The sequence below is a fragment of the Rhipicephalus microplus genome, chromosome 4 (assembly GCF_043290135.1).
Source record: "Rhipicephalus microplus isolate Deutch F79 chromosome 4, USDA_Rmic, whole genome shotgun sequence".
NCBI classification, from domain to species: domain Eukaryota; kingdom Metazoa; phylum Arthropoda; class Arachnida; order Ixodida; family Ixodidae; genus Rhipicephalus; species Rhipicephalus microplus.
In genome coordinates this window covers 189,970,019-189,993,770 of record NC_134703.1, presented here as the reverse complement: position 1 = coordinate 189,993,770, position 23,752 = coordinate 189,970,019, and the positions used below count along the sequence as shown (strand labels likewise).

General features: G+C 43.5%; 69 non-coding genes across 69 annotated transcripts; all 69 read right to left on the bottom strand.

Moving 5' to 3' along the window:
• Positions 1–55: 55 nt before the first annotated feature.
• On the bottom strand, positions 56–128 carry TRNAF-GAA (transfer RNA phenylalanine (anticodon GAA)). The gene has a single exon. It is a non-coding gene; the product is annotated as a tRNA-Phe (tRNA).
• Positions 129–376: 248 nt separating this feature from the next.
• TRNAF-GAA (transfer RNA phenylalanine (anticodon GAA)) lies at positions 377–449 on the bottom strand. Its single transcript has one exon. It is a non-coding gene; the product is annotated as a tRNA-Phe (tRNA).
• A 250-nt stretch (positions 450–699) lies between these two features.
• On the bottom strand, positions 700–772 carry TRNAF-GAA (transfer RNA phenylalanine (anticodon GAA)). Its single transcript has one exon. It is a non-coding gene; the product is annotated as a tRNA-Phe (tRNA).
• Positions 773–1,022: 250 nt separating this feature from the next.
• On the bottom strand, positions 1,023–1,095 carry TRNAF-GAA (transfer RNA phenylalanine (anticodon GAA)). Its single transcript has one exon. It is a non-coding gene; the product is annotated as a tRNA-Phe (tRNA).
• A 248-nt stretch (positions 1,096–1,343) lies between these two features.
• TRNAF-GAA (transfer RNA phenylalanine (anticodon GAA)) lies at positions 1,344–1,416 on the bottom strand. Its single transcript has one exon. It is a non-coding gene; the product is annotated as a tRNA-Phe (tRNA).
• Positions 1,417–1,666: 250 nt separating this feature from the next.
• Positions 1,667–1,739, bottom strand: TRNAF-GAA (transfer RNA phenylalanine (anticodon GAA)). The gene has a single exon. It is a non-coding gene; the product is annotated as a tRNA-Phe (tRNA).
• A 248-nt stretch (positions 1,740–1,987) lies between these two features.
• Positions 1,988–2,060, bottom strand: TRNAF-GAA (transfer RNA phenylalanine (anticodon GAA)). The gene has a single exon. It is a non-coding gene; the product is annotated as a tRNA-Phe (tRNA).
• Positions 2,061–2,310: 250 nt separating this feature from the next.
• TRNAF-GAA (transfer RNA phenylalanine (anticodon GAA)) lies at positions 2,311–2,383 on the bottom strand. Its single transcript has one exon. It is a non-coding gene; the product is annotated as a tRNA-Phe (tRNA).
• Positions 2,384–2,633: 250 nt separating this feature from the next.
• TRNAF-GAA (transfer RNA phenylalanine (anticodon GAA)) lies at positions 2,634–2,706 on the bottom strand. Its single transcript has one exon. It is a non-coding gene; the product is annotated as a tRNA-Phe (tRNA).
• A 248-nt stretch (positions 2,707–2,954) lies between these two features.
• Positions 2,955–3,027, bottom strand: TRNAF-GAA (transfer RNA phenylalanine (anticodon GAA)). Its single transcript has one exon. It is a non-coding gene; the product is annotated as a tRNA-Phe (tRNA).
• A 250-nt stretch (positions 3,028–3,277) lies between these two features.
• Positions 3,278–3,350, bottom strand: TRNAF-GAA (transfer RNA phenylalanine (anticodon GAA)). The gene has a single exon. It is a non-coding gene; the product is annotated as a tRNA-Phe (tRNA).
• A 250-nt stretch (positions 3,351–3,600) lies between these two features.
• TRNAF-GAA (transfer RNA phenylalanine (anticodon GAA)) lies at positions 3,601–3,673 on the bottom strand. The gene has a single exon. It is a non-coding gene; the product is annotated as a tRNA-Phe (tRNA).
• A 248-nt stretch (positions 3,674–3,921) lies between these two features.
• TRNAF-GAA (transfer RNA phenylalanine (anticodon GAA)) lies at positions 3,922–3,994 on the bottom strand. The gene has a single exon. It is a non-coding gene; the product is annotated as a tRNA-Phe (tRNA).
• Positions 3,995–4,244: 250 nt separating this feature from the next.
• On the bottom strand, positions 4,245–4,317 carry TRNAF-GAA (transfer RNA phenylalanine (anticodon GAA)). Its single transcript has one exon. It is a non-coding gene; the product is annotated as a tRNA-Phe (tRNA).
• A 251-nt stretch (positions 4,318–4,568) lies between these two features.
• Positions 4,569–4,641, bottom strand: TRNAF-GAA (transfer RNA phenylalanine (anticodon GAA)). Its single transcript has one exon. It is a non-coding gene; the product is annotated as a tRNA-Phe (tRNA).
• A 251-nt stretch (positions 4,642–4,892) lies between these two features.
• TRNAF-GAA (transfer RNA phenylalanine (anticodon GAA)) lies at positions 4,893–4,965 on the bottom strand. The gene has a single exon. It is a non-coding gene; the product is annotated as a tRNA-Phe (tRNA).
• A 249-nt stretch (positions 4,966–5,214) lies between these two features.
• On the bottom strand, positions 5,215–5,287 carry TRNAF-GAA (transfer RNA phenylalanine (anticodon GAA)). Its single transcript has one exon. It is a non-coding gene; the product is annotated as a tRNA-Phe (tRNA).
• Positions 5,288–5,563: 276 nt separating this feature from the next.
• On the bottom strand, positions 5,564–5,636 carry TRNAL-GAG (transfer RNA leucine (anticodon GAG)). Its single transcript has one exon. It is a non-coding gene; the product is annotated as a tRNA-Leu (tRNA).
• Positions 5,637–5,886: 250 nt separating this feature from the next.
• TRNAF-GAA (transfer RNA phenylalanine (anticodon GAA)) lies at positions 5,887–5,959 on the bottom strand. The gene has a single exon. It is a non-coding gene; the product is annotated as a tRNA-Phe (tRNA).
• Positions 5,960–6,207: 248 nt separating this feature from the next.
• TRNAF-GAA (transfer RNA phenylalanine (anticodon GAA)) lies at positions 6,208–6,280 on the bottom strand. The gene has a single exon. It is a non-coding gene; the product is annotated as a tRNA-Phe (tRNA).
• A 250-nt stretch (positions 6,281–6,530) lies between these two features.
• On the bottom strand, positions 6,531–6,603 carry TRNAF-GAA (transfer RNA phenylalanine (anticodon GAA)). Its single transcript has one exon. It is a non-coding gene; the product is annotated as a tRNA-Phe (tRNA).
• A 248-nt stretch (positions 6,604–6,851) lies between these two features.
• TRNAF-GAA (transfer RNA phenylalanine (anticodon GAA)) lies at positions 6,852–6,924 on the bottom strand. Its single transcript has one exon. It is a non-coding gene; the product is annotated as a tRNA-Phe (tRNA).
• A 250-nt stretch (positions 6,925–7,174) lies between these two features.
• TRNAF-GAA (transfer RNA phenylalanine (anticodon GAA)) lies at positions 7,175–7,247 on the bottom strand. The gene has a single exon. It is a non-coding gene; the product is annotated as a tRNA-Phe (tRNA).
• Positions 7,248–7,498: 251 nt separating this feature from the next.
• On the bottom strand, positions 7,499–7,571 carry TRNAF-GAA (transfer RNA phenylalanine (anticodon GAA)). Its single transcript has one exon. It is a non-coding gene; the product is annotated as a tRNA-Phe (tRNA).
• A 250-nt stretch (positions 7,572–7,821) lies between these two features.
• Positions 7,822–7,894, bottom strand: TRNAF-GAA (transfer RNA phenylalanine (anticodon GAA)). The gene has a single exon. It is a non-coding gene; the product is annotated as a tRNA-Phe (tRNA).
• Positions 7,895–8,144: 250 nt separating this feature from the next.
• On the bottom strand, positions 8,145–8,217 carry TRNAF-GAA (transfer RNA phenylalanine (anticodon GAA)). The gene has a single exon. It is a non-coding gene; the product is annotated as a tRNA-Phe (tRNA).
• A 250-nt stretch (positions 8,218–8,467) lies between these two features.
• TRNAF-GAA (transfer RNA phenylalanine (anticodon GAA)) lies at positions 8,468–8,540 on the bottom strand. Its single transcript has one exon. It is a non-coding gene; the product is annotated as a tRNA-Phe (tRNA).
• Positions 8,541–8,788: 248 nt separating this feature from the next.
• TRNAF-GAA (transfer RNA phenylalanine (anticodon GAA)) lies at positions 8,789–8,861 on the bottom strand. Its single transcript has one exon. It is a non-coding gene; the product is annotated as a tRNA-Phe (tRNA).
• Positions 8,862–9,111: 250 nt separating this feature from the next.
• Positions 9,112–9,184, bottom strand: TRNAF-GAA (transfer RNA phenylalanine (anticodon GAA)). The gene has a single exon. It is a non-coding gene; the product is annotated as a tRNA-Phe (tRNA).
• A 251-nt stretch (positions 9,185–9,435) lies between these two features.
• Positions 9,436–9,508, bottom strand: TRNAF-GAA (transfer RNA phenylalanine (anticodon GAA)). Its single transcript has one exon. It is a non-coding gene; the product is annotated as a tRNA-Phe (tRNA).
• A 251-nt stretch (positions 9,509–9,759) lies between these two features.
• On the bottom strand, positions 9,760–9,832 carry TRNAF-GAA (transfer RNA phenylalanine (anticodon GAA)). Its single transcript has one exon. It is a non-coding gene; the product is annotated as a tRNA-Phe (tRNA).
• Positions 9,833–10,082: 250 nt separating this feature from the next.
• On the bottom strand, positions 10,083–10,155 carry TRNAF-GAA (transfer RNA phenylalanine (anticodon GAA)). The gene has a single exon. It is a non-coding gene; the product is annotated as a tRNA-Phe (tRNA).
• Positions 10,156–10,403: 248 nt separating this feature from the next.
• On the bottom strand, positions 10,404–10,476 carry TRNAF-GAA (transfer RNA phenylalanine (anticodon GAA)). Its single transcript has one exon. It is a non-coding gene; the product is annotated as a tRNA-Phe (tRNA).
• A 250-nt stretch (positions 10,477–10,726) lies between these two features.
• Positions 10,727–10,799, bottom strand: TRNAF-GAA (transfer RNA phenylalanine (anticodon GAA)). The gene has a single exon. It is a non-coding gene; the product is annotated as a tRNA-Phe (tRNA).
• A 251-nt stretch (positions 10,800–11,050) lies between these two features.
• Positions 11,051–11,123, bottom strand: TRNAF-GAA (transfer RNA phenylalanine (anticodon GAA)). Its single transcript has one exon. It is a non-coding gene; the product is annotated as a tRNA-Phe (tRNA).
• Positions 11,124–11,371: 248 nt separating this feature from the next.
• TRNAF-GAA (transfer RNA phenylalanine (anticodon GAA)) lies at positions 11,372–11,444 on the bottom strand. Its single transcript has one exon. It is a non-coding gene; the product is annotated as a tRNA-Phe (tRNA).
• A 573-nt stretch (positions 11,445–12,017) lies between these two features.
• On the bottom strand, positions 12,018–12,090 carry TRNAF-GAA (transfer RNA phenylalanine (anticodon GAA)). The gene has a single exon. It is a non-coding gene; the product is annotated as a tRNA-Phe (tRNA).
• Positions 12,091–12,338: 248 nt separating this feature from the next.
• TRNAF-GAA (transfer RNA phenylalanine (anticodon GAA)) lies at positions 12,339–12,411 on the bottom strand. Its single transcript has one exon. It is a non-coding gene; the product is annotated as a tRNA-Phe (tRNA).
• Positions 12,412–12,661: 250 nt separating this feature from the next.
• On the bottom strand, positions 12,662–12,734 carry TRNAF-GAA (transfer RNA phenylalanine (anticodon GAA)). Its single transcript has one exon. It is a non-coding gene; the product is annotated as a tRNA-Phe (tRNA).
• Positions 12,735–12,984: 250 nt separating this feature from the next.
• TRNAF-GAA (transfer RNA phenylalanine (anticodon GAA)) lies at positions 12,985–13,057 on the bottom strand. The gene has a single exon. It is a non-coding gene; the product is annotated as a tRNA-Phe (tRNA).
• A 573-nt stretch (positions 13,058–13,630) lies between these two features.
• Positions 13,631–13,703, bottom strand: TRNAF-GAA (transfer RNA phenylalanine (anticodon GAA)). Its single transcript has one exon. It is a non-coding gene; the product is annotated as a tRNA-Phe (tRNA).
• Positions 13,704–13,953: 250 nt separating this feature from the next.
• On the bottom strand, positions 13,954–14,026 carry TRNAF-GAA (transfer RNA phenylalanine (anticodon GAA)). The gene has a single exon. It is a non-coding gene; the product is annotated as a tRNA-Phe (tRNA).
• Positions 14,027–14,597: 571 nt separating this feature from the next.
• Positions 14,598–14,670, bottom strand: TRNAF-GAA (transfer RNA phenylalanine (anticodon GAA)). Its single transcript has one exon. It is a non-coding gene; the product is annotated as a tRNA-Phe (tRNA).
• A 573-nt stretch (positions 14,671–15,243) lies between these two features.
• Positions 15,244–15,316, bottom strand: TRNAF-GAA (transfer RNA phenylalanine (anticodon GAA)). Its single transcript has one exon. It is a non-coding gene; the product is annotated as a tRNA-Phe (tRNA).
• Positions 15,317–15,566: 250 nt separating this feature from the next.
• On the bottom strand, positions 15,567–15,639 carry TRNAF-GAA (transfer RNA phenylalanine (anticodon GAA)). The gene has a single exon. It is a non-coding gene; the product is annotated as a tRNA-Phe (tRNA).
• Positions 15,640–15,887: 248 nt separating this feature from the next.
• TRNAF-GAA (transfer RNA phenylalanine (anticodon GAA)) lies at positions 15,888–15,960 on the bottom strand. Its single transcript has one exon. It is a non-coding gene; the product is annotated as a tRNA-Phe (tRNA).
• A 250-nt stretch (positions 15,961–16,210) lies between these two features.
• TRNAF-GAA (transfer RNA phenylalanine (anticodon GAA)) lies at positions 16,211–16,283 on the bottom strand. Its single transcript has one exon. It is a non-coding gene; the product is annotated as a tRNA-Phe (tRNA).
• Positions 16,284–16,533: 250 nt separating this feature from the next.
• Positions 16,534–16,606, bottom strand: TRNAF-GAA (transfer RNA phenylalanine (anticodon GAA)). The gene has a single exon. It is a non-coding gene; the product is annotated as a tRNA-Phe (tRNA).
• Positions 16,607–16,855: 249 nt separating this feature from the next.
• On the bottom strand, positions 16,856–16,928 carry TRNAF-GAA (transfer RNA phenylalanine (anticodon GAA)). Its single transcript has one exon. It is a non-coding gene; the product is annotated as a tRNA-Phe (tRNA).
• Positions 16,929–17,178: 250 nt separating this feature from the next.
• Positions 17,179–17,251, bottom strand: TRNAF-GAA (transfer RNA phenylalanine (anticodon GAA)). Its single transcript has one exon. It is a non-coding gene; the product is annotated as a tRNA-Phe (tRNA).
• Positions 17,252–17,498: 247 nt separating this feature from the next.
• TRNAF-GAA (transfer RNA phenylalanine (anticodon GAA)) lies at positions 17,499–17,571 on the bottom strand. The gene has a single exon. It is a non-coding gene; the product is annotated as a tRNA-Phe (tRNA).
• Positions 17,572–17,822: 251 nt separating this feature from the next.
• On the bottom strand, positions 17,823–17,895 carry TRNAF-GAA (transfer RNA phenylalanine (anticodon GAA)). The gene has a single exon. It is a non-coding gene; the product is annotated as a tRNA-Phe (tRNA).
• A 250-nt stretch (positions 17,896–18,145) lies between these two features.
• On the bottom strand, positions 18,146–18,218 carry TRNAF-GAA (transfer RNA phenylalanine (anticodon GAA)). The gene has a single exon. It is a non-coding gene; the product is annotated as a tRNA-Phe (tRNA).
• Positions 18,219–18,466: 248 nt separating this feature from the next.
• Positions 18,467–18,539, bottom strand: TRNAF-GAA (transfer RNA phenylalanine (anticodon GAA)). Its single transcript has one exon. It is a non-coding gene; the product is annotated as a tRNA-Phe (tRNA).
• A 250-nt stretch (positions 18,540–18,789) lies between these two features.
• Positions 18,790–18,862, bottom strand: TRNAF-GAA (transfer RNA phenylalanine (anticodon GAA)). Its single transcript has one exon. It is a non-coding gene; the product is annotated as a tRNA-Phe (tRNA).
• A 251-nt stretch (positions 18,863–19,113) lies between these two features.
• On the bottom strand, positions 19,114–19,186 carry TRNAF-GAA (transfer RNA phenylalanine (anticodon GAA)). The gene has a single exon. It is a non-coding gene; the product is annotated as a tRNA-Phe (tRNA).
• A 249-nt stretch (positions 19,187–19,435) lies between these two features.
• On the bottom strand, positions 19,436–19,508 carry TRNAF-GAA (transfer RNA phenylalanine (anticodon GAA)). Its single transcript has one exon. It is a non-coding gene; the product is annotated as a tRNA-Phe (tRNA).
• Positions 19,509–19,758: 250 nt separating this feature from the next.
• On the bottom strand, positions 19,759–19,831 carry TRNAF-GAA (transfer RNA phenylalanine (anticodon GAA)). Its single transcript has one exon. It is a non-coding gene; the product is annotated as a tRNA-Phe (tRNA).
• A 248-nt stretch (positions 19,832–20,079) lies between these two features.
• TRNAF-GAA (transfer RNA phenylalanine (anticodon GAA)) lies at positions 20,080–20,152 on the bottom strand. The gene has a single exon. It is a non-coding gene; the product is annotated as a tRNA-Phe (tRNA).
• A 250-nt stretch (positions 20,153–20,402) lies between these two features.
• TRNAF-GAA (transfer RNA phenylalanine (anticodon GAA)) lies at positions 20,403–20,475 on the bottom strand. The gene has a single exon. It is a non-coding gene; the product is annotated as a tRNA-Phe (tRNA).
• Positions 20,476–20,725: 250 nt separating this feature from the next.
• TRNAF-GAA (transfer RNA phenylalanine (anticodon GAA)) lies at positions 20,726–20,798 on the bottom strand. Its single transcript has one exon. It is a non-coding gene; the product is annotated as a tRNA-Phe (tRNA).
• Positions 20,799–21,049: 251 nt separating this feature from the next.
• Positions 21,050–21,122, bottom strand: TRNAF-GAA (transfer RNA phenylalanine (anticodon GAA)). Its single transcript has one exon. It is a non-coding gene; the product is annotated as a tRNA-Phe (tRNA).
• Positions 21,123–21,372: 250 nt separating this feature from the next.
• On the bottom strand, positions 21,373–21,445 carry TRNAF-GAA (transfer RNA phenylalanine (anticodon GAA)). Its single transcript has one exon. It is a non-coding gene; the product is annotated as a tRNA-Phe (tRNA).
• Positions 21,446–21,693: 248 nt separating this feature from the next.
• TRNAF-GAA (transfer RNA phenylalanine (anticodon GAA)) lies at positions 21,694–21,766 on the bottom strand. Its single transcript has one exon. It is a non-coding gene; the product is annotated as a tRNA-Phe (tRNA).
• A 250-nt stretch (positions 21,767–22,016) lies between these two features.
• On the bottom strand, positions 22,017–22,089 carry TRNAF-GAA (transfer RNA phenylalanine (anticodon GAA)). The gene has a single exon. It is a non-coding gene; the product is annotated as a tRNA-Phe (tRNA).
• A 251-nt stretch (positions 22,090–22,340) lies between these two features.
• TRNAF-GAA (transfer RNA phenylalanine (anticodon GAA)) lies at positions 22,341–22,413 on the bottom strand. The gene has a single exon. It is a non-coding gene; the product is annotated as a tRNA-Phe (tRNA).
• A 249-nt stretch (positions 22,414–22,662) lies between these two features.
• TRNAF-GAA (transfer RNA phenylalanine (anticodon GAA)) lies at positions 22,663–22,735 on the bottom strand. Its single transcript has one exon. It is a non-coding gene; the product is annotated as a tRNA-Phe (tRNA).
• Positions 22,736–22,986: 251 nt separating this feature from the next.
• On the bottom strand, positions 22,987–23,059 carry TRNAF-GAA (transfer RNA phenylalanine (anticodon GAA)). Its single transcript has one exon. It is a non-coding gene; the product is annotated as a tRNA-Phe (tRNA).
• Positions 23,060–23,307: 248 nt separating this feature from the next.
• Positions 23,308–23,380, bottom strand: TRNAF-GAA (transfer RNA phenylalanine (anticodon GAA)). Its single transcript has one exon. It is a non-coding gene; the product is annotated as a tRNA-Phe (tRNA).
• Positions 23,381–23,752: the final 372 nt, after the last annotated feature.

Below are 23,752 nucleotides of genomic sequence, written 5' to 3'. Positions count from 1 at the left end.
AGAATTATTGCAAAATACTTGCATACCGACAGATTTACCAATAATGTGCTTTGGACGCCGAAACCCGGGATCGAACCAGGGATCTTTAGATCTTCTGTCTAACGCTCTCCCAACTGAGCTATTTCGGCAGAAGGGAGAAGATTGAAAGCGGGATTCAACAGTTTATGCGTTTCGGTAAAACCGCTTTATTTTAGCTGTTGCACATTATTACAAGTCTTTACGCTGTTTCGGTTCTTTCGCAACGCCTACTGCCGCGGTACAATCTGAATCAGCATTTTTTATCAAGCATGTGTGTTCACCTGCGTAATCGTTTCACACGTTAGAATTATTGCAAAATACATGTATACCGACAGATTTAACAAAAATGTGCTTTGGACGCCGAAACCCGGGATTGAACGAGGGACCTTTAGATCTTCAGTCTAACGCTCTCCCAACTGAGCTATTTCGGCAGATGGGAGAAAATTGAAAGCGGGATTCAACAGTTCTTGCGTTTCTGTAAAACCGCTTTATTTTAGCTGTTGCACATTATTACATGTCTTTCACGCTGTTCCGGTTCTTTTGGAACGCCAACTGCCGCGATGCATTCTGAATCAGCATTTTTTTATCAAGCATGTGTGTTCACCTGCGTAATCGTTACACTCGTTAGAATTATTGCAAAATACTTGCATACCGACAGATTTAACAAAAATGTGCTTTGGACGCCGAAACCCGGGATAAAACCAGGGACCTTTAGATCTTCAGTCTAACGCTCTCCCAACTGAGCTATTTCGGCAGACGGGAGAAGAGTGAAAGCGGGATTCAACAGTTCTTGCGTTTCGGTAAAACCGCTTTATTTTAGCTGTTGCACATTATTACATGTCTTTGGCGCTGTTCCGGTTCTTTTGCAACGCCTACTGCCGCGATGCATTCTGAATCAGCACTTTTTTATCAAGCATGTGTGTTCACCTGCGTAATCGTTTCACTCGTTAGAATTATTGCAAAATACTTGCATACCGACAGATTTAACAAAAATGTGCTTTGGACGCCGAAACGCGGGATCGAACCAGGGACCTTTAGATCTTCAGTCTAACACTCTCCCAACTGAGTTATTTCGGCAGACGGGAGAAGTGTGAAAGCAGGATTCAACAGTTCTTGCGTTTCGGTAAAACCGCTTTATTTTAGCTGTTGCACATTATTACAAGTCTTTACGCTGGTCCGGTTCTTTCGCAACGCCTACTGCCGCGATACAATCTCAATCAGCATTTTTTATCAAGCATGTGTGTTCACCTGCGTAATCGTTTCCCTCGTTAGAATTATTGCAAAACACTTGCATACCGACAGATTTAACAAAAATGTGCTTTGGACGCCGAAACCCGGGATCGAACCAGGGACCTTTAGATCTTCAGTCTAACGCTGTCTCAACTGAGCTATTTCGGCAGACGGGGGAAGAGTGAAAGCGGGATTCAACAGTTCTTGCGTTTCGGTAAAACCGCTTTATTTTAGCTGTTGCACATTATTACATGTCTTTCACGCTGTTCCGGTTCTTTTGCAACGCCTACTGCTGCGATGCAATCTGAATCAGCATTTTTTTATCAAGCATGTGTGTTCACCTGCATAATCGTTTCACTCGTTAGAATTATTGCAAAATACTTGCATACCGACAGATTTACCAAAGATGTGCTTTGGACGCCAAAACCCGGGATCGAACCAGGGACCTTTAGATCTTCTGTCTAACGCTCTCCCAACTGAGCTATTTCGGCAGAAGGGAGAAGAGTGAAAGCGGGATTCAACAGTTCTTTCGTTTCGGTAAAACCGCTTTATTTTAGCTGTTGCACATTATTACAAGTCTTTACACTGTTCCGGTTCTTTCGCAACGCCTACTGCCGCGGTACAATCTGAATCAGCATTTTGCATCAAGCATGTGTGTTCACCTGCGTAATCGTTTCACTCGTTAGAATTATTGCAAAATACTTGCATACCGACAGATTTACCAAAGATGTGCTTTGGACGCCAAAACCCGGGATCGAACCAGGGACCTTTAGATCTTCTGTCTAACGCTCTCCCAACTGAGCTATTTCGGCAGAAGGGAGAAGAGTGAAAGCGGGATTAAACAGTTCTTGCGTTTCGGTAAAACCGCTATATTTTAGCTGTTGCACATTATTACAAGTCTTTCACGCTGTTCCGGTTCTTTTGCAACGCCTAGTGCCGCGATGCATTCTGAATCAGCATTTTTTTATCAAGCATGTGTGTTCACCTGCGTAATCGTTTCACTCGTTAAAATTATTGCAAAATACTTGCATACCGACAGACTTAACAGAATTGTGCTTTGGATGCCGCAACCCGGGATCCAACCAGGGACCTTTAGATCTTCAGTCTAACGCTCTCCCAACTGAGCTATTTCCGCAGACGGGAGAAGAGTGAAAGCGGGATTCAACAGTTCTTGCGTTTCGGTAAAACCGCTTTATTTTAGCTGTTGCACATTATTACATGTCTTTCACGCTGTTCCGGTTCTTTTGCAACGCCTACTGCTGCGATGCAATCTGAATCAGCATTTTTTTATCAAGCATGTGTGTTCACCTGCATAATCGTTTCACTCGTTAGAATTATTGCAAAATACTTGCATACCGACAGATTTACCAAAGATGTGCTTTGGACGCCAAAACCCGGGATCGAACCAGGGACCTTTAGATCTTCTGTCTAACGCTCTCCCAACTGAGCTATTTCGGCAGAAGGGAGAAGAGTGAAAGCGGGATTCAACAGTTCTTTCGTTTCGGTAAAACCGCTTTATTTTAGCTGTTGCACATTATTACAAGTCTTTACACTGTTCCGGTTCTTTCGCAACGCCTACTGCCGCGGTACAATCTGAATCAGCATTTTGTATCAAGCATGTGTGTTCACCTGCGTAATCGTTTCACTCGTTAGATTTATTGCAAAATACTTGCATACCGACAGATTTACCAAAGATGTGCTTTGGACGCCAAAACCCGGGATCGAACCAGGGACCTTTAGATCTTCTGTCTAACGCTCTCCCAACTGAGCTATTTCGGCAGAAGGGAGAAGAGTGAAAGCGGGATTAAACAGTTCTTGCGTTTCGGTAAAACCGCTATATTTTAGCTGTTGCACATTATTACAAGTCTTTCACGCTGTTCCGGTTCTTTTGCAACGCCTAGTGCCGCGATGCATTCTGAATCAGCATTTTTTTATCAAGCATGTGTGTTCACCTGCGTAATCGTTTCACTCGTTAAAATTATTGCAAAATACTTGCATACCGACAGACTTAACAGAATTGTGCTTTGGATGCCGCAACCCGGGATCCAACCAGGGACCTTTAGATCTTCAGTCTAACGCTCTCCCAACTGAGCTATTTCCGCAGACGGGAGAAGAGTGAAAGCGGGATTCAACAGTTCTTGCGTTTCGGTAAAACCGCTTTATTTTAGCTGTTGCACATTATTACAAGTCTTTCACGCTGTTCCGGTTCTTTTGCAACGCCTAGTGCCGCGATGCATTCTGAATCAGCATTTTTTTATCAAGCATGTGTGTTAACCTGCGTATACGTTTCACTCGTTAGAATTATTGCAAAATACTTGCATACCGACAGATTTACCAAAAATGTGCTTTGGACGCCGAAACCCGGGATCGAACCAGGGATCTTTAGATCTTCTGTCTAACGCTCTCCCAACTGAGCTATTTCGGCAGAAGGGAGAAGATTGAAAGCGGGATTCAACAGTTTATGCGTTTCGGTAAAACCGCTTTATTTTAGCTGTTGCACATTATTACAAGTCTTTACGCTGTTTCGGTTCTTTCGCAACGCCTACTGCCGCGGTACAATCTGAATCAGCATTTTTTATCAAGCATGTGTGTTCACCTGCGTAATCGTTTCACACGTTAGAATTATTGCAAAATACATGTATACCGACAGATTTAACAAAAATGTGCTTTGGACGCCGAAACCCGGGATTGAACCAGGGACCTTTAGATCTTCAGTCTAACGCTCTCCCAACTGAGCTATTTCGGCAGATGGGAGAAAAGTGAAAGCGGGATTCAACAGTTCTTGCGTTTCTGTAAAACCGCTTTATTTTAGCTGTTGCACATTATTACATGTCTTTCACGCTGTTCCGGTTCTTTTGGAACGCCTACTGCCGCGATGCATTCTGAATCAGCATTTTTTTATCAAGCATGTGTGTTCACCTGCGTAATCGTTACACTCGTTAGAATTATTGCAAAATACTTGCATACCGACAGATTTAACAAAAATGTGCTTTGGACGCCGAAACCCGGGATAAAACCAGGGACCTTTAGATCTTCAGTCTAACGCTCTCCCAACTGAGCTATTTCGGCAGACGGGAGAAGAGTGAAAGCGGGATTCAACAGTTCTTGCGTTTCGGTAAAACCGCTTTATTTTAGCTGTTGCACATTATTACATGTCTTTCACGCTGTTCCGGTTCTTTTGCAACGCCTACTGCCGCGATGCATTCTGAATCAGCATTTTTTTATAAAGCATGTGTGTTCACCTGCGTAACCGTTTCACTCGTTAGAATTATTGCAAAATACTTGTATTCCGACAGATTTAACAAAAAAATTGCTTTGGACGCCGAAACCCGGGATCGAGCCAAGAACCTTTGGATCTTCAGTCTAACGCTCTCCCAACTGAGCTATTTCCGCAGACGGGAGAAGAGTGAAAGCGGGATTCAACAGTTCTTGCGTTTCGGTAAAACCGCAATATTTTAGCGGTTGCACAATATTACATGTCTTTCACGCTGTTCCGGTTATTTTGCAACGCCTACTGCCGCGATGCATTCTGAATCAGCATTTTTTTATCAAGCATTCGTGTTCACCTGCGCAACCGTTTCATTCGTTAGAATTATTGCAAAATACTTGCATACCGATAGATTTAACAAAAAAAGTGCTTTCGACGCCGAAACCCGGTATCGAACCAGGGACCTTTAAATATTCAGTCTAACGCTCTCCCAACTGAGCAATTTCGGCAGACGGGAGAAGAGTGAAAGCGGGATTCAACAGTTCTTGCGTTTCGGTAAAACCGCTTTATCTTAGCTGTTGCACATTATTACATGTCTTTCACGCTGTTCCGGTTCTTTCGCAACGCCTACTGCCGCGGTAAAATCTGAATCAGCATTTTTTATCAAGCATGTGTGTTCACCTGCGTAATAGTTTCACACGTTAGAATTATTGCAAAATACATGCATACCGACAGATTTAACAAAAATGTGCTTTGGAAGCCGAAACCCGGGATTGAACCAGGGACCTTTAGATCTTCAGTCTAACGCTCTCCCAACTGAGCTATTTCGGCTTTCTTTATTGAACTGAGCTATTTCGGCAGATGGGAGAAAATTGAAAGCGGGATTCAACAGTTCTTGCGTTTCGGTAAAACCGCTTTATTTTAGCTGTTGCACATTATTACAAGTCTTTACGCTGTTTCGGTTCTTTCGCAACGCCTACTGCCGCGATACAATCTGAATCAGCATTTTTTATCAAGCATGTGTGTTCACGTGCGTTATCGTTTCACTCGTTAGAATTATTGCAAAATACTTGCATACCGATAGATTTAACAAAAAAGTGCTTTCAACGCCGAAACCCGGGATCGAACCAGGGACCTTTAGATCCTCAGTCTAACGCTGTCTCAACTGAGCTATTTCGGCAGACGGGAGAAGAGTGAAAGCGGGATTCAACAGTTCTTGCGTTTCGTCAAAACCGCTTTTTTTAAGCTGTTGCACATTATTACATGTCTTTCACGCTGTTCCGGTTCTTTTGCAACGCCTACTGCCACGATGCATTCTGAATCAGCATTTTTTTATCAAGCATGTGTGTTCACCTGCGTAATCGTTTCACTCGTTAGAATTATTGCAAAATACTTGCATACCGACAGATTTAACAAAAATGAGCTTTGGACGCCGAAACCCGGGATCGAACCAGGGACCTTTAGATCTTCAGTCTAACGCTCTGCCAACTGAGGTATTTCGGCAGACGGGAGAAGAGTGAAAGCGGGATTCAACAGTTCTTGCGTTTCGATAAAACCGCTTTATTTTAGCTGTTGCACATTATTACAAGTCTTTACGCTGGTCCGGTTCTTTCGCAACGCCTACTGCCGCGATACAATCTCAATCAGCATTTTTTATCAAGCATGTGTGTTCACCTGCGTAATCGTTTCCCTCGTTAGAATTATTGCAAAACACTTGCATACCGACAGATTTAACAAAAATGTGCTTTGGACGCCGAAACCCCGGATCGAACCAGGGACCTTTAGATCTTCAGTCTAACGCTGTCTCAACTGAGCTATTTCGGCAGACGGGAGAAGAGTGAAAGCGGGATTCAACAGTTCTTGCGTTTCGGTAAAACCGCTTTATTTTAGCTGTTGCACATTATTACATGTCTTTCACGCTGTTCCGGTTCTTTTGCAACGCCTACTGCTGCGATGCAATCTGAATCAGCATTTTTTTATCAAGCATGTGTGTTCACCTGCATAATCGTTTCACTCGTTAGAATTATTGCAAAATACTTGCATACCGACAGATTTACCAAAGATGTGCTTTGGACGCCAAAACCCGGGATCGAACCAGGGACCTTTAGATCTTCTGTCTAACGCTCTCCCAACTGAGCTATTTCGGCAGAAGGGAGAAGAGTGAAAGCGGGATTCAACAGTTCTTTCGTTTCGGTAAAACCGCTTTATTTTAGCTGTTGCACATTATTACAAGTCTTTACACTGTTCCGGTTCTTTCGCAACGCCTACTGCCGCGGTACAATCTGAATCAGCATTTTGTATCAAGCATGTGTGTTCACCTGCGTAATCGTTTCACTCGTTAGAATTATTGCAAAATACTTGCATACCGACAGATTTACCAAAGATGTGCTTTGGACGCCAAAACCCGGGATCGAACCAGGGACCTTTAGATCTTCTGTCTAACGCTCTCCCAACTGAGCTATTTCGGCAGAAGGGAGAAGAGTGAAAGCGGGATTAAACAGTTCTTGCGTTTCGGTAAAACCGCTATAATTTAGCTGTTGCACATTATTACAAGTCTTTCACGCTGTTCCGGTTCTTTTGCAACGCCTAGTGCCGCGATGCATTCTGAATCAGCATTTTTTTATCAAGCAAGTGTGTTCACCTGCGTAATCGTTTCACTCGTTAAAATTATTGCAAAATACTTGCATACCGACAGACTTAACAAAATTTTGCTTTGGATGCCGCAAGCCGGGATCCAACCAGGGACCTTTAGATCTTCAGTCTAACGCTCTCCCAACTGAGCTATTTCGGCAGACGGGAGAAGAGTGAAAGCGGGATTCAACAGTTCTTCCGTTTCGGTAAAACCGCTTTATTTTAGCTGTTGCACATTATTACATGTCTTTCACGCTGTTCCGGTTCTTTTGCAACGCCTACTGCCGCGATGCATTTTGAATCAGCATTTTTTTTATCAAGCATGTGTGCTTACCTGCGTAACCGTTTCACTTGTTAGAATTATTGCAAAACACTTGCATACCGACAGATTTAACAAAAATGCGCTTTGGACGCCGAAACCCGGGATCGAACCAGGGACCTTTGGATCTTCAGTCTAACGCTCTCCCAACTGAGCTATTTCGGCAGACGAGAGAAGAGTGAAACCGGGATTCAACAGTTCTTGCGTTTCGGTAAAACCGCTTTATTTTAGCTGTTGCACATTATTACATGTCTTTCACGCTGTTCCGGTTCTTTTGCAACGCCTACTGCCACGATGCATTCTGAATCAGCATTTTTTTATCAAGCATGTGTGTTCACCTGCGTAATCGTTTCACTCGTTAGAATTATTGCAAAATACTTGCATACCGACAGATTTAACAAAAATGAGCTTTGGACGCCGAAACCCGGGATCGAACCAGGGACCTTTAGATCTTCAGTCTAACGCTCTCCCAACTGAGGTATTTCGGCAGACGGGAGAAGAGTGAAAGCGGGATTCAACAGTTCTTGCGTTTCGATAAAACCGCTTTATTTTAGCTGTTGCACATTATTACATGTCTCTCACGCTGTTCCGGTTCTTTTTCAACGCCAACTGTCGCGATACATTCCGAATCAGCATTTTTTTATCAAGCATGTGTGTTCACCTGCGTAATCGTTTCACTCGTTAGAATTATTGCAAAATACTTGCATACCGACAGATTTAACAAAAATGTGCTTTGGACGCCGAAACCCGGGATCGAACCAGGGACCTTTAGATCTTCAGTCTAACGCTCTCGCAACTGAGCTATTTCGGCAGACGGGAGAAGAGTGAAAGCGGGATTCAGCAGTTCTTGCGTTTCGGTAAAACCGCTTTATTTTAGCTGTTGCACATTATTACATGTCTTTCACGCTGTTGCGGTTCTTTTGGAAAGCCTACTGCTGCGTTGCAATCTGAATCAGCATTTTTTTATCAAGCATGTGTGTTCACCTGCGTAATCGTTTCCCTCGTTAGAATTATTGCAAAATACTTGCATACCGACAGATTTACCAAAAATGTGCTTTGGACGCCGAAACCCGGGATCGAACCAGGGACCTTTAGATCTTCTGTCTAACGCTCTCCCAACTGAGCCATTTCGGCAGAAGGGAGAAGAGTGAAAGCGGGATTCAACAGTTTTTGCGTTTCGGTAAAACCGCTTTATTTTAGCTGTTGAACATTATTACAAGTCTTTACGCTGTTTCGGTTCTTTCGCAACGCCTACTGCCGCGGTACAATCTGAATTAGCATTTTTTATCAAGCATGTGTGTTCACCTGCGTAATCGTTTCACACGTTAGAATTATTGCAAAATACATGCATACCGACAGATTTAACAAAAATGTGCTTTGGACGCCGAAACCCGGGATTGAACCAGGGACCTTTAGATCTTCAGTCTAACGCTCTCCCAACTGAGCTATTTCGGCAGATGGGAGAAAATTGAAAGCGGGATTCAACAGTTCTTGCGTTTCTGTAAAACTGCTTTATTTTAGCTGTTGCACATTATTACAAGTCTTTCACGCTGTTCCGGTTCTTTTGCAACGCCTACTGCTGCGATGCATTCTGAATCAGCATTTTTTTATCAAGCATGTGTGTTCACCTGCGTAATCGTTTCACTCGTTAGAATTATTGCAAAATACTTGCATACCGACAGATTTAACAAAAATGGGCTTTGGACGCCGAAGCCCGGGATCGAACGAGGGACCTTTAGATCTTCAGTCTAACGCTCTCCCAACTGAGCTATTTCGGCAGACGGGAGAAGAGTGAAAGCGGGATTCAACAGTCCTTGCGTTTCGGTAAAACCGCTTTATTTTAGCTGTTGCACATTATTACATGTCTTTCACGCTGTTCCGGTTCTTTTGCAACGCGTACTGCCGCGATGCATTCTGAATCAGCATTTTTTTATAAAGCATGTGTGTTCACCTGCGTAACCGTTTCACTCGTTAGAATTATTGCAAAATACTTGTATTCCGACAGATTTAACAAAAAAATTGCTTTGGACGCCGAAACCCGGGATCGAGCCAAGGACCTTTGGATCTTCAGTCTAACACTCTCCCAACTGAGCTATTTCGGCAGACGGGAGAAGAGTGAAAGCGGGATTGAACAGTTCTTGCGTTTCGGTAAAACCGCTTTATTTTAGCTGTTGCACATTATTACATGTCTTTGGCGCTGTTCCGGTTCTTTTGCAACGCCTACTGCCGCGATGCATTCTGATTCAGCCTTTTTTTATAAAGCATGTGTGTTCACCTGCGTAACCGTTTCACTCGTTAGAATTATTGCAAAATACTTGTATTCCGACAGATTTAACAAAAAAATTGCTTTGAACGCCGAAACCCGGGATCGAGCCAAGGACCTTTGGATCTTCAGTCTAACACTCCCCCAACTGAGCTATTTCGGCAGACGGGAGAAGAGTGAAAGCGGGATTCAACAGTTCTTCCGTTTCGGTAAAACCGCTTTATTTTAGCTGTTGCACATTATTACATGTCTTTCACGCTGTTCCGGTTCTTTTGCAACGCCTAGTGCCGCGATGCATTCTGAATCAGCATTTTTTTATCAAGCATGTGTGTTCACCTGCGTAATCGTTTCACTCGTTAGAATTATTGCAAAATACTTGCATACCGACAGATTTACCAAAGATGTGCTTTGGACGCCAAAACCCGGGATCGAACCAGGGACCTTTAGATCTTCTGTCTAAAGCTCTCCCAACTGAGCTATTTCGGCAGAAGGGAGAAGAGTGAAAGCGGGATTCAACAGTTCTTTCGTTTCGGTAAAACCGCTTTATTTTAGCTGTTGCACATTATTACAAGTCTTTACACTGTTCCGGTTCTTTCGCAACGCCTACTGCCGCGGTACAATCTGAATCAGCATTTTGTATCAAGCATGTGTGTTCACCTGCGTAATCGTTTCACACGTTAGAATGATTGCAAAATACATGCATACCGACAGATTTAACAAAAATGTGCTTTGGACGCCGAAACCCGGGATTGAACCAGGGACCTTTAGATCTTCAGTCTAACGCTCTCCCAACTGAGCTATTTCGGCAGATGGGAGAAAATTGAAAGCGGGATTAAACAGTTCTTGCGTTTCGGTAAAACCGCTATATTTTAGCTGTTGCACATTATTACAAGTCTTTCACGCTGTTCCGGTTCTTTTGCAACGCCTAGTGCCGCGATGCATTCTGAATCAGCATTTTTTTATCAAGCATGTGTGTTCACCTGCATAATCGTTTCACTCGTTAGAATTATTGCAAAATACTTGCATACCGACAGACTTAACAAAATTGTGCTTTGGATGCCGCAACCCGGGATTGAACCAGGGACCTTTAGATCTTCAGTGTAACACTCTCCCAACTGAGTTATTTCGGCAGACGGGAGAAGAGTGAAAGCGGGATTCAACAGTTCTTGCGTTTCGGTAAAACCGCTTTATTTTAGCTGTTGCACATTATTACATGTCTTTCACGCTGTTCCGGTTCTTTTGCAACGCCTACTGCCGCGATGCATTCTGATTCAGCCTTTTTTTATAAAGCATGTGTGTTCACCTGCGTAACCGTTTCACTCGTTAGAATTATTGCAAAATACTTGTATTCCGACAGATTTAACAAAAAAATTGCTTTGAACGCCGAAACCCGGGATCGAGCCAAGGACCTTTGGATCTTCAGTCTAACACTCCCCCAACTGAGCTATTTCGGCAGACGGGAGAAGAGTGAAAGCGGGATTGAACAGTTCTTGCGTTTCGGTAAAACCGCTTTATTTTAGCTGTTGCACATTATTACATGTCTTTACGCTGGTCCGGTTCTTTCGCAACGCCTACTGCCGCGATACAATCTCAATCAGCATTTTTTATCAAGCATGTGTGTTCACCTGCGTAATCGTTTCCCTCGTTAGAATTATTGCAAAACACTTGCATACCGACAGATTTAACAAAAATGTGCTTTGGACGCCGAAACCCGGGATCGAACCAGGGACCTTTAGACCTTCAGTCTAACGCTGTCTCAACTGAGCTATTTCGGCAGACGGGGGAAGAGTGAAAGCGGGATTAAACAGTTCTTGCGTTTCGGTAAAACCGCTATATTTTAGCTGTTGCACATTATTACAAGTCTTTCACGCTGTTCCGGTTCTTTTGCAACGCCTAGTGCCGCGATGCATTCTGAATCAGCATTTTTTTATCAAGCATGTGTGTTCACCTGCGTAATCGTTTCACTCGTTAGAATTATTGCAAAATACTTGCATACCGACAGATTTAACAAAAATGTGCTTTGGACGCGGAAACCCAGGATCGAACCAGACACCTTTAGATCTTCAGTCTAACGCTCTCCCAACAGAGCTATTTCGGCAGACGGGAGAAGAGTGAAAGCGGGATTCAACAGTTCTTCCGTTTCGGTAAAACCGCTTTATTTTAGCTGTTGCACATTATTACATGTCTTTCACGCTGTTCCGGTTCTTTTGCAACGCCTAGTGCCGCGATGCATTCTGAATCAGCATTTTTTTATCAAGCATGTGTGTTCACCTGCGTAATCGTTTCACTCGTTAGAATTATTGCAAAATACTTGCATACCGACAGATTTACCAAAGATGTGCTTTGGACGCCAAAACCCGGGATCGAACCAGGGACCTTTAGATCTTCTGTCTAAAGCTCTCCCAACTGAGCTATTTCGGCAGAAGGGAGAAGAGTGAAAGCGGGATTCAACAGTTCTTTCGTTTCGGTAAAACCGCTTTATTTTAGCTGTTGCACATTATTACAAGTCTTTACACTGTTCCGGTTCTTTCGCAACGCCTACTGCCGCGGTACAATCTGAATCAGCATTTTGTATCAAGCATGTGTGTTCACCTGCGTAATCGTTTCACACGTTAGAATGATTGCAAAATACATGCATACCGACAGATTTAACAAAAATGTGCTTTGGACGCCGAAACCCGGGATTGAACCAGGGACCTTTAGATCTTCAGTCTAACGCTCTCCCAACTGAGCTATTTCGGCAGATGGGAGAAAATTGAAAGCGGGATTAAACAGTTCTTGCGTTTCGGTAAAACCGCTATATTTTAGCTGTTGCACATTATTACAAGTCTTTCACGCTGTTCCGGTTCTTTTGCAACGCCTAGTGCCGCGATGCATTCTGAATCAGCATTTTTTTATCAAGCATGTGTGTTCACCTGCATAATCGTTTCACTCGTTAGAATTATTGCAAAATACTTGCATACCGACAGACTTAACAAAATTGTGCTTTGGATGCCGCAACCCGGGATCCAACCAGGGACCTTTAGATCTTCAGTCTAACGCTCTCCCAACTGAGCTATTTCCGCAGACGGGAGAAGAGTGAAAGCGGGATTCAACAGTTCTTGCGTTTCGGTAAAACCGCTTTATCTTAGCTGTTGCACATTATTACATGTCTTTCACGCTGTTCCGGTTCTTTCGCAACGCCTACTGCTGCGATGCATTCTGAATCAGCATTTTTTTATCAAGCATGTGTGTTCACCTGCGTAATCGTTTCACTCGTTAGAATTATTGCAAAATACTTGCATACCGACAGATTTAACAAAAATGTGCTTTGGACGCCGAAGCCCGGGATCGAACCAGGGACCTTTAGATCTTCAGTCTTACGCTCTCCCAACTGAGCTATTTCGGCAGACGGGAGAAGAGTGAAAGCGGGATTCAACAGTTTTTGCGTTTCGGTAAAACCGCTTTATTTTAGCTGTGGCACATTATTATAAGTCTTTACGCTGTTTCGGTTCTTTTGCAACGCCTAGTGCCGCGATGCATTCTGAATCAGCATTTTTTTATCAAGCATGTATGTTCACCTGCGTAACCTTTTCACTCGTTAGAATTATTGCAAAATACTTGCATACCGACAGATTTAACAAAAATGTGCTTTGGACGCGGAAACCCAGGATCGAACCAGACACCTTTAGATCTTCAGTCTAACGCTCTCCCAACAGAGCTATTTCGGCAGACGGGAGAAGAGTGAAAGCGGGATTCAACAGTTCTTCCGTTTCGGTAAAACCGCTTTATTTTAGCTGTTGCACATTATTACATGTCTTTCACGCTGTTCCGGTTCTTTTGCAACGCCTACTGCCGCGATGCATTTTGAATCAGCATTTTTTTTATCAAGCATGTGTGCTTACCTGCGTAACCGTTTCACTTGTTAGAATTATTGCAAAACACTTGCATACCGACAGATTTAACAAAAATGCGCTTTGGACGCCGAAACCCGGGATCGAACCAGGGACCTTTGGATCTTCAGTCTAACGCTCTCCCAACTGAGCTATTTCGGCAGACGAGAGAAGAGTGAAACCGGGATTCAACAGTTCTTGCGTTTCGGTAAAACCGCTTTATTTTAGCTGTTGCACATTATTACATGTCTTTCGCGCTGTTCCGGTTCTTTTGCAACGCCTACTGCCACGATGCATTCTGAATCAGCATTTTTTTATCAAGCATGTGTGTTCACCTGCGTAATCGTTTCACTCGTTAGAATTATTGCAAAATACTTGCATACCGACAGATTTAACAAAAATGAGCTTTGGACGCCGAAACCCGGGATCGAACCAGGGACCTTTAGATCTTCAGTCTAACGCTCTCCCAACTGAGGTATTTCGGCAGACGGGAGAAGAGTGAAAGCGGGATTCAACAGTTCTTGCGTTTCGATAAAACCGCTTTATTTTAGCTGTTGCACATTATTACAAGTCTTTACGCTGGTCCGGTTCTTTCGCAACGCCTACTGCCGCGATACAATCTCAATCAGCATTTATTATCAAGCATGTGTGTTCACCTGCGTAATCGTTTCCCTCGTTAGAATTATTGCAAAACACTTGCATACCGACAGATTTAACAAAAATGTGCTTTGGACGCCGAAACCCCGGATCGAACCAGGGACCTTTAGATCTTCAGTCTAACGCTGTCTCAACTGAGATATTTCGGCAGACGGGAGAAGAGTGAAAGCGGGATTCAACAGTTCTTGCGTTTCGGTAAAACCGCTTTGTTTTAGCTGTTGCACATTATTACATGTCTTTCACGCTGTTCCGGTTCTTTTGCAACGCCTACTGCTGCGATGCAATCTGAATCAGCATTTTTTTATCAAGCATGTGTGTTCACCTGCATAATCGTTTCACTCGTTAGAATTATTGCAAAATACTTGCATACCGACAGATTTACCAAAGATGTGCTTTGGACGCCAAAACCCGGGATCGAACCAGGGACCTTTAGATCTTCTGTCTAACGCTCTCCCAACTGAGCTATTTCGGCAGAAGGGAGAAGAGTGAAAGCGGGATTCAACAGTTCTTTCGTTTCGGTAAAACCGCTTTATTTTAGCTGTTGCACATTATTACAAGTCTTTACACTGTTCCGGTTCTTTTGCAACGCCTAGTGCCGCGATGCATTCTGAATCAGCATTTTTTTATCAAGCATGTATGTTCACCTGCGTAACCTTTTCACTCGTTAGAATTATTGCAAAATACTTGCATACCGACAGATTTAACAAAAATGTGCTTTGGACGCGGAAACCCAGGATCGAACCAGACACCTTTAGATCTTCAGTCTAACGCTCTCCCAACAGAGCTATTTCGGCAGACGGGAGAAGAGTGAAAGCGGGATTCAACAGTTCTTCCGTTTCGGTAAAACCGCTTTATTTTAGCTGTTGCACATTATTACATGTCTTTCACGCTGTTCCGGTTCTTTTGCAACGCCTACTGCCGCGATGCATTTTGAATCAGCATTTTTTTTATCAAGCATGTGTGCTTACCTGCGTAACCGTTTCACTTGTTAGAATTATTGCAAAACACTTGCATACCGACAGATTTAACAAAAATGCGCTTTGGACGCCGAAACCCGGGATCGAACCAGGGACCTTCGGATCTTCATTCTAACGCTCTCCCAACTGAGCTATTTCGGCAGACGGGAGAAGAGTGAAAGCGGGATTCAGCAGTTCTTGCGTTTCGGTAAAACCGCTTTATTTTAGCTGTTGCACATTATTACATGTCTTTCACGCTGTTGCGGTTCTTTTGCAAAGCCTACTGCTGCGTTGCAATCTGAATCAGCATTTTTTTATCAAGCATGTGTGTTCACCTGCGTAATCGTTTCACTCGTTAGAATTATTGCAAAATACTTGCATACCGACAGATTTACCAAAAATGTGCTTTGGACGCCGAAACCCGGGATCGAACCAGGGACCTTTAGATCTTCTGTCTAACGCTCTCCCAACTGAGCCATTTCGGCAGAAGGGAGAAGAGTAAAAGCGGGATTCAACAGTTTTCGCGTTTCGGTAAAACCGCTTTATTTTAGCTGTTGAACATTATTACAAGTCTTTACGCTGTTTCGGTTCTTTCGCAACGCCTACTGCCGCGGTACAATCTGAATTAGCATTTTTTATCAAGCATGTGTGTTCACCTGCGTAATCGTTTCACACGTTAGAATTATTGCAAAATACATGCATACCGACAGATTTAACAAAAATGTGCTTTGGACGCCGAAACCCGGGATTGAACCAGGGACCTTTAGATCTTCAGTCTAACGCTCTCCCAACTGAGCTATTTCGGCAGATGGGAGAAAATTGAAAGCGGGATTCAACAGTTCTTGCGTTTCTGTAAAACTGCTTTATTTTAGCTGTTGCACATTATTACAAGTCTTTCACGCTGTTCCGGTTCTTTTGCAACGCCTACTGCTGCGATGCATTCTGAATCAGCATTTTTTTATCAAGCATGTGTGTTCACCTGCGTAATCGTTTCACTCGTTAGAATTATTGCAAAATACTTGCATACCGACAGATTTAACAAAAATGTGCTTTGGACGCCGAAGCCCGGGATCGAACCAGGGACCTTTAGATCTTCAGTCTAACGCTCTCCCAACTGAGCTATTTCGGCAGACGGGAGAAGAGTGAAAGCGGGATTCAACAGTTCTTGCGTTTCGGTAAAACCGCTTTATTTTAGCTGTTGCACATTATTACATGTCTTTCACGCTGTTCCGGTTCTTTTGCAACGCCTACTGCCGCGGTACAATCTGAATCAGCATTTTTTTATCAAGCATGTGTGTTCACCTGCGTAACCGTTTCACTCGTTAGAATTATTGCAAAATACATGCATACCGACAGATTTAACAAAAATGTGCTTTGGACGCCGAAACCCGGGATTGAACCAGGGACCTTTAGATCTTCAGTCTAACGCTCTCCCAACTGAGCTATTTCGGCAGATGGGAGAAAATTGAAAGCGGGATTAAACAGTTCTTGCGTTTCGGTAAAACCGCTATATTTTAGCTGTTGCACATTATTACAAGTCTTTCACGCTGTTCCGGTTCTTTTGCAACGCCTAGTGCCGCGATGCATTCTGAATCAGCATTTTTTATCAAGCATGTGTGTTCACCTGCATAATCGTTTCACTCGTTAGAATTATTGCAAAATACTTGCATACCGACAGACTTAACAAAATTGTGCTTTGGATGCCGCAACCCGGGATCCAACCAGGGACCTTTAGATCTTCAGTCTAACGCTCTCCCAACTGAGCTATTTCCGCAGACGGGAGAAGAGTTAAAGCGGGATTCAACAGTTCTTGCGTTTCGGTAAAACCGCTTTATCTTAGCTGTTGCACATTATTACATGTCTTTCACGCTGTTCCGGTTCTTTCGCAACGCCTACTGCTGCGATGCTTTCTGAATCAGCATTTTTTTATCAAGCATGTGTGTTCACCTGCGTAATCGTTTCACTCGTTAGAATTATTGCAAAATACTTGCATACCGACAGATTTAACAAAAATGTGCTTTGGACGCCGAAGCCCGGAATCGAACCAGGGACCTTTAGATCTTCAGTCTTACGCTCTCCCAACTGAGCTATTTCGGCAGACGGGAGAAGAGTGAAAGCGGGATTCAACAGTTTTTGCGTTTCGGTAAAACCGCTTTATTTTAGCTGTGGCACATTATTATAAGTCTTTACGCTGTTTCGGTTCTTTCGCAACGCCTACTGCCGCGGTACAATCTGAATCAGCATTTTTTATCAAGCATGTGTGTTCACCTGCGTAATCGTTTCACACGTTAGAATTATTGCAAAATACATGCATACCGACAGATTTAACAAAATGTGCTTTGGACGCCGAAACCCGGGATTGAACCAGGGACCTTTAGATCTTCAGTCTAACGCTCTCACAACTGAGCTATTTCGGCAGATGGGAGAAAATTGAAAGCGGGATTCAACAGTTCTTGCGTTTCTGTAAAACCGCTTTATTTTAGCTATTGCTCATTATTACAAGTCTTTCACGCTGTTCCGGTTCTTTTGCAACGCCTACTGCCGCGATGCATTCTGAATCAGCATTTTTTTATAAAGCATGTGTGTTCACCTGCGTAACCGTTTCACTCGTTAGAATTATTGCAAAATACTTGTATTCCGACAGATTTAACAAAAAAATTGCTTTGGACGCCGCAACCCGGGATCGAACCAAGGACCTTTGGATCTTCAGTCTAACACTCTCCCAACTGAGCTATTTCGGCAGACGGGAGAAGAGTGAAAGCGGGATTGAACAGTTCTTGCGTTTCGGTAAAACCGCTTTATTTTAGCTGTTGCACATTATTACATGTCTTTCACGCTGTTCCGGTTCTTTTGCAACGCCTACTGCTGCGATGCAATCTGAATCAGCATTTTTTTATCAAGCATGTGTGTTCACCTGCGTAATCGTTTCACTCGTTAGAATTATTGCAAAATACTTGCATACCGACAGATTTACCAAAGATGTGCTTTGGACGCCAAAACCCGGGATCGAACCAGGGACCTTTAGATCTTCTGTCTAAAGCTCTCCCAACTGAGCTATTTCGGCAGAAGGGAGAAGAGTGAAAGCGGGATTCAACAGTTCTTTCGTTTCGGTAAAACCGCTTTATTTTAGCTGTTGCACATTATTACAAGTCTTTACACTGTTCCGGTTCTTTCGCAACGCCTACTGCCACGGTACAATCTGAATCAGCATTTTGTATCAAGCATGTGTGTTCACCTGCGTAATCGTTTCACACGTTAGAATGATTGCAAAATACATGCATACCGACAGATTTAACAAAAATGTGCTTTGGACGCCGAAACCCGGGATTGAACCAGGGACCTTTAGATCTTCAGTCTAACGCTCTCCCAACTGAGCTATTTCGGCAGATGGGAGAAAATTGAAAGCGGGATTAAACAGTTCTTGCGTTTCGGTAAAACCGCTATATTTTAGCTGTTGCACATTATTACATGTCTTTCACGCTGTTCCGGTTCTTTTGCAACGCCTAGTGCCGCGATGCATTCTGAATCAGCATTTTTTTATCAAGCATGTGTGTTCACCTGCATAATCGTTTCACTCGTTAGAATTATTGCAAAATACTTGCATACCGACAGACTTAACAAAATTGTGCTTTGGATGCCGCAACCCGGGATCCAACCAGGGACCTTCAGATCTTCAGTCTAACGCTCTCCCAACTGAGCTATTTCCGCAGACGGGAGAAGAGTGAAAGCGGGATTCAACAGTTCTTGCGTTTCGGTAAAACCGCTTTATTTCAGCTGTTGCACATTATTACATGTCTTTCACGCTGTTCCGGTGCTTTTGCAACGCCTACTGCCGCGATGCATTCTGAATCAGCATTTTTTTATCAAGCATTCGTGTTCACCTGCGCAACCGTTTCACTCGTTAGAATTATTGCAAAATACTTGTATTCCGACAGATTTAACAAAAAAATTGCTTTGGACGCTGAAACCCGGGATCGAGCCAAGGACCTTTGGATCTTCAGTCTAACACTCTCCCAACTGAGTTATTTCGGCAGACGGGAGAAGAATGAAAGCGGGATTGAACAGTTCTTGCGTTTCGGTAAAACCGCTTTATTTTAGCTGTTGCACATTATTACATGTCTTTGGCGCTGTTCCGGTTCTTTTGCAACGCCTACTGCCGCGATGCATCCTGAATCAGCATTTTTTATCAAGCATGTGTGTTCACCTGCGTAATCGTTTCACTCGTTAGAATTATTGCAAAATACTTGCATACCGACAGATTTAACAAAAATGTGCGTTGGACGCCGAAACCTGGGATTGAACCAGGGACCTTTAGATCTTCAGTCTAACACTCTCCCAACTGAGTTATTTCGGCAGACGGGAGAAGAGTGAAAGCGGGATTCAACAGTTCTTGCGTTTCGGTAAAACCGCTTTATTTTAGCTGTTGCACATTATTACATGTCTTTCACGCTGTTCCGGTTCTTTTGCAACGCCTACTGCTGCGATGCAATCTGAATCAGCATTTTTTTATCAAGCATGTGTGTTCACCTGCGTAATCGTTTCACTCGTTAGAATTATTGCAAAATACTTGCATACCGACAGATTTACCAAAGATGTGCTTCGGACGCCAAAACCCGGGATCGAACGAGGGACCTTTAGATCTTCTGTCTAACGCTCTCCCAACTGAGCTATTTCGGCAGAAGGGAGAAGAGTGAAAGCGGGATTCAACAGTTCTTTCGTTTCGGTAAAACCGCTTTATTTTAGCTGTTGCACATTATTACAAGTCTTTACACTGTTCCGGTTCTTTCGCAACGCCTACTGCCGCGGTACAATCTGAATCAGCATTTTGTATCAAGCATGTGTGTTCACCTGCGTAATCGTTTCACACGTTAGAATTATTGCAAAATACTTGCATACCGACAGATTTACCAAAGATGTGCTTTGGACGCCAAAACCCGGGATCGAACCAGGGACCTTTAGATCTTCTGTCTAACGCTCTCCCAACTGAGCTATTTCGGCAGATGGGAGAAAATTGAAAGCGGGATTAAACAGTTCTTGCGTTTCGGTAAAACCGCTATATTTTAGCTGTTGCACATTATTACAAGTCTTTCACGCTGTTCCGGTTCTTTTGCAACGCCTAGTGCCGCGATGCATTCTGAATCAGCATTTTTTTATCAAGCATGTGTGTTCACCTGCATAATCGTTTCACTCGTTAGAATTATTGCAAAATACTTGCATACCGACAGATTTAACAAAAATGTGCTTTGGACGCCGAAACCCAGTATCGAACCAGGGACCTTTAGATCTTCAGTCTAACGCTCTCCCAACTGAGCTATTTCGGCAGACGGGAGAAGAGTGAAAGCGGGATTCAACAGTTCTTGCGTTTCGGTAAAACCGCTTTATTTTAGCTGTTGCACATTATTACATGTCATTCACGCTGTTCCGGTTCTTTTGCAACGCGTACTGCCGCGATGCATTCTGAATCAGCATTTTTTTATAAAGCATGTGTGTTCACCTGCGTAACCATTTCACTCGTTAGAATTATTGCAAAATACTTGTATTCCGACAGATTTAACAAAAAATTGCTTTGGACGCCGAAACCCGGGATCGAGCCAAGGACCTTTGGATCTTCAGTCTAACACTCTCCCAACTGAGCTATTTCGGCAGACGGGAGAAGAGTGAAAGCGGGATTGAACAGTTCTTGCGTTTCGGTAAAACCGCTTTATTTTAGCTGTTGCACATTATTACATGTCATTCACGCTGTTCCGGTTCTTTTGCAACGCGTACTGCCGCGATGCATTCTGAATCAGCATTTTTTTATAAAGCATGTGTGTTCACCTGCGTAACCGTTTCACTCGTTAGAATTATTGCAAAATACTTGTATTCCGACAGATTTAACAAAAAAATTGCTTTGGACGCCGAAACCCGGGATCGAACCAAGGACCTTTGGATCTTCAGTCTAACACTCTCCCAACTGAGCTATTTCGGCAGACGGGAGAAGAGTGAAAGCGGGATTGAACAGTTCTTGCGTTTCGGTAAAACCGCTTTATTTTAGCTGTTGCACATTATTACATGTCTTTCACGCTGTTCCGGTTCTTTTGCAACGCCTACTGCTGCGATGCAATCTGAATCAGCATTTTTTTATCAAGCATGTGTGTTCACCTGCGTAATCGTTTCACTCGTTAGAATTATTGCAAAATACTTGCATACCGACAGATTTACCAAAGATGTCCTTTGGACGCCAAAACCCGGGATCGAACCAGGGACCTTTAGATCTTCTGTCTAAAGCTCTCCCAACTGAGCTATTTCGGCAGAAGGGAGAAGAGTGAAAGCGGGATTCAACAGTTCTTTCGTTTCGGTAAAACCGCTTTATTTTAGCTGTTGCACATTATTACAAGTCTTTACACTGTTCCGGTTCTTTCGCAACGCCTACTGCCGCGGTACAATCTGAATCAGCATTTTGTATCAAGCATGTGTGTTCACCTGCGTAATCGTTTCACACGTTAGAATGATTGCAAAATACATGCATACCGACAGATTTAACAAAAATGTGCTTTGGACGCCGAAACCCGGGATTGAACCAGGGACCTTTAGATCTTCAGTCTAACGCTCTCCCAACTGAGCTATTTCGGCAGATGGGAGAAAATTGAAAGCGGGATTAAACAGTTCTTGCGTTTCGGTAAAACCGCTATATTTTAGCTGTTGCACATTATTACATGTCTTTCACGCTGTTCCGGTTCTTTTGCAACGCCTAGTGCCGCGATGCATTCTGAATCAGCATTTTTTTATCAAGCATGTGTGTTCACCTGCATAATCGTTTCACTCGTTAGAATTATTGCAAAATACTTGCATACCGACAGACTTAACAAAATTGTGCTTTGGATGCCGCAACCCGGGATCCAACCAGGGACCTTCAGATCTTCAGTCTAACGCTCTCCCAACTGAGCTATTTCCGCAGACGGGAGAAGAGTGAAAGCGGGATTCAACAGTTCTTGCGTTTCGGTAAAACCGCTTTATTTCAGCTGTTGCACATTATTACATGTCTTTCACGCTGTTCCGGTGCTTTTGCAACGCCTACTGCCGCGATGCATTCTGAATCAGCATTTTTTTATCAAGCATTCGTGTTCACCTGCGCAACCGTTTCACTCGTTAGAATTATTGCAAAATACTTGTATTCCGACAGATTTAACAAAAAAATTGCTTTGGACGCTGAAACCCGGGATCGAGCCAAGGACCTTTGGATCTTCAGTCTAACACTCTCCCAACTGAGCTATTTCGGCAGACGGGAGAAGAATGAAAGCGGGATTGAACAGTTCTTGCGTTTCGGTAAAACCGCTTTATTTTAGCTGTTGCACATTATTACATGTCTTTGGCGCTGTTCCGGTTCTTTTGCAACGCCTACTGCCGCGATGCATCCTGAATCAGCATTTTTTATCAAGCATGTGTGTTCACCTGCGTAATCGTTTCACTCGTTAGAATTATTGCAAAATACTTGCATACCGACAGATTTAACAAAAATGTGCGTTGGACGCCGAAACCTGGGATTGAACCAGGGACCTTTAGATCTTCAGTCTAACACTCTCCCAACTGAGTTATTTCGGCAGACGGGAGAAGAGTGAAAGCGGGATTCAACAGTTCTTGCGTTTCGGTAAAACCGCTTTATTTTAGCTGTTGCACATTATTACATGTCTTTCACGCTGTTCCGGTTCTTTTGCAACGCCTACTGCTGCGATGCAATCTGAATCAGCATTTTTTTTATCAAGCATGTGTGTTCACCTGCGTAATCGTTTCACTCGTTAGAATTATTGCAAAATACTTGCATACCGACAGATTTACCAAAGATGTGCTTCGGACGCCAAAACCCGGGATCGAACGAGGGACCTTTAGATCTTCTGTCTAACGCTCTCCCAACTGAGCTTTTTCGGCAGAAGGGAGAAGAGTGAAAGCGGGATTCAACAGTTCTTTCGTTTCGGTAAAACCGCTTTATTTTAGCTGTTGCACATTATTACAAGTCTTTACACTGTTCCGGTTCTTTCGCAACGCCTACTGCCGCGGTACAATCTGAATCAGCATTTTGTATCAAGCATGTGTGTTCACCTGCGTAATCGTTTCACTCGTTAGAATTATTGCAAAATACTTGCATACCGACAGATTTACCAAAGATGTGCTTTGGACGCCAAAACCCGGGATCGAACCAGGGACCTTTAGATCTTCTGTCTAACGCTCTCCCAACTGAGCTATTTCGGCAGATGGGAGAAAATTGAAAGCGGGATTAAACAGTTCTTGCGTTTCGGTAAAACCGCTATATTTTAGCTGTTGCACATTATTACAAGTCTTTCACGCTGTTCCGGTTCTTTTGCAACGCCTAGTGCCGCGATGCATTCTGAATCAGCATTTTTTTATCAAGCATGTGTGTTCACCTGCATAATCGTTTCACTCGTTAGAATTATTGCAAAATACTTGCATACCGACAGATTTAACAAAAATGTGCTTTGGACGCCGAAACCTGGGATTGAACCAGGGACCTTTAGATCTTCAGTCTAAAGGCTGGTGCACACCGGCGACTAGCCGCGGTCGCGCGACCATTTGCGACTGGTCGCAAGCAGTCGCGAACGGTCG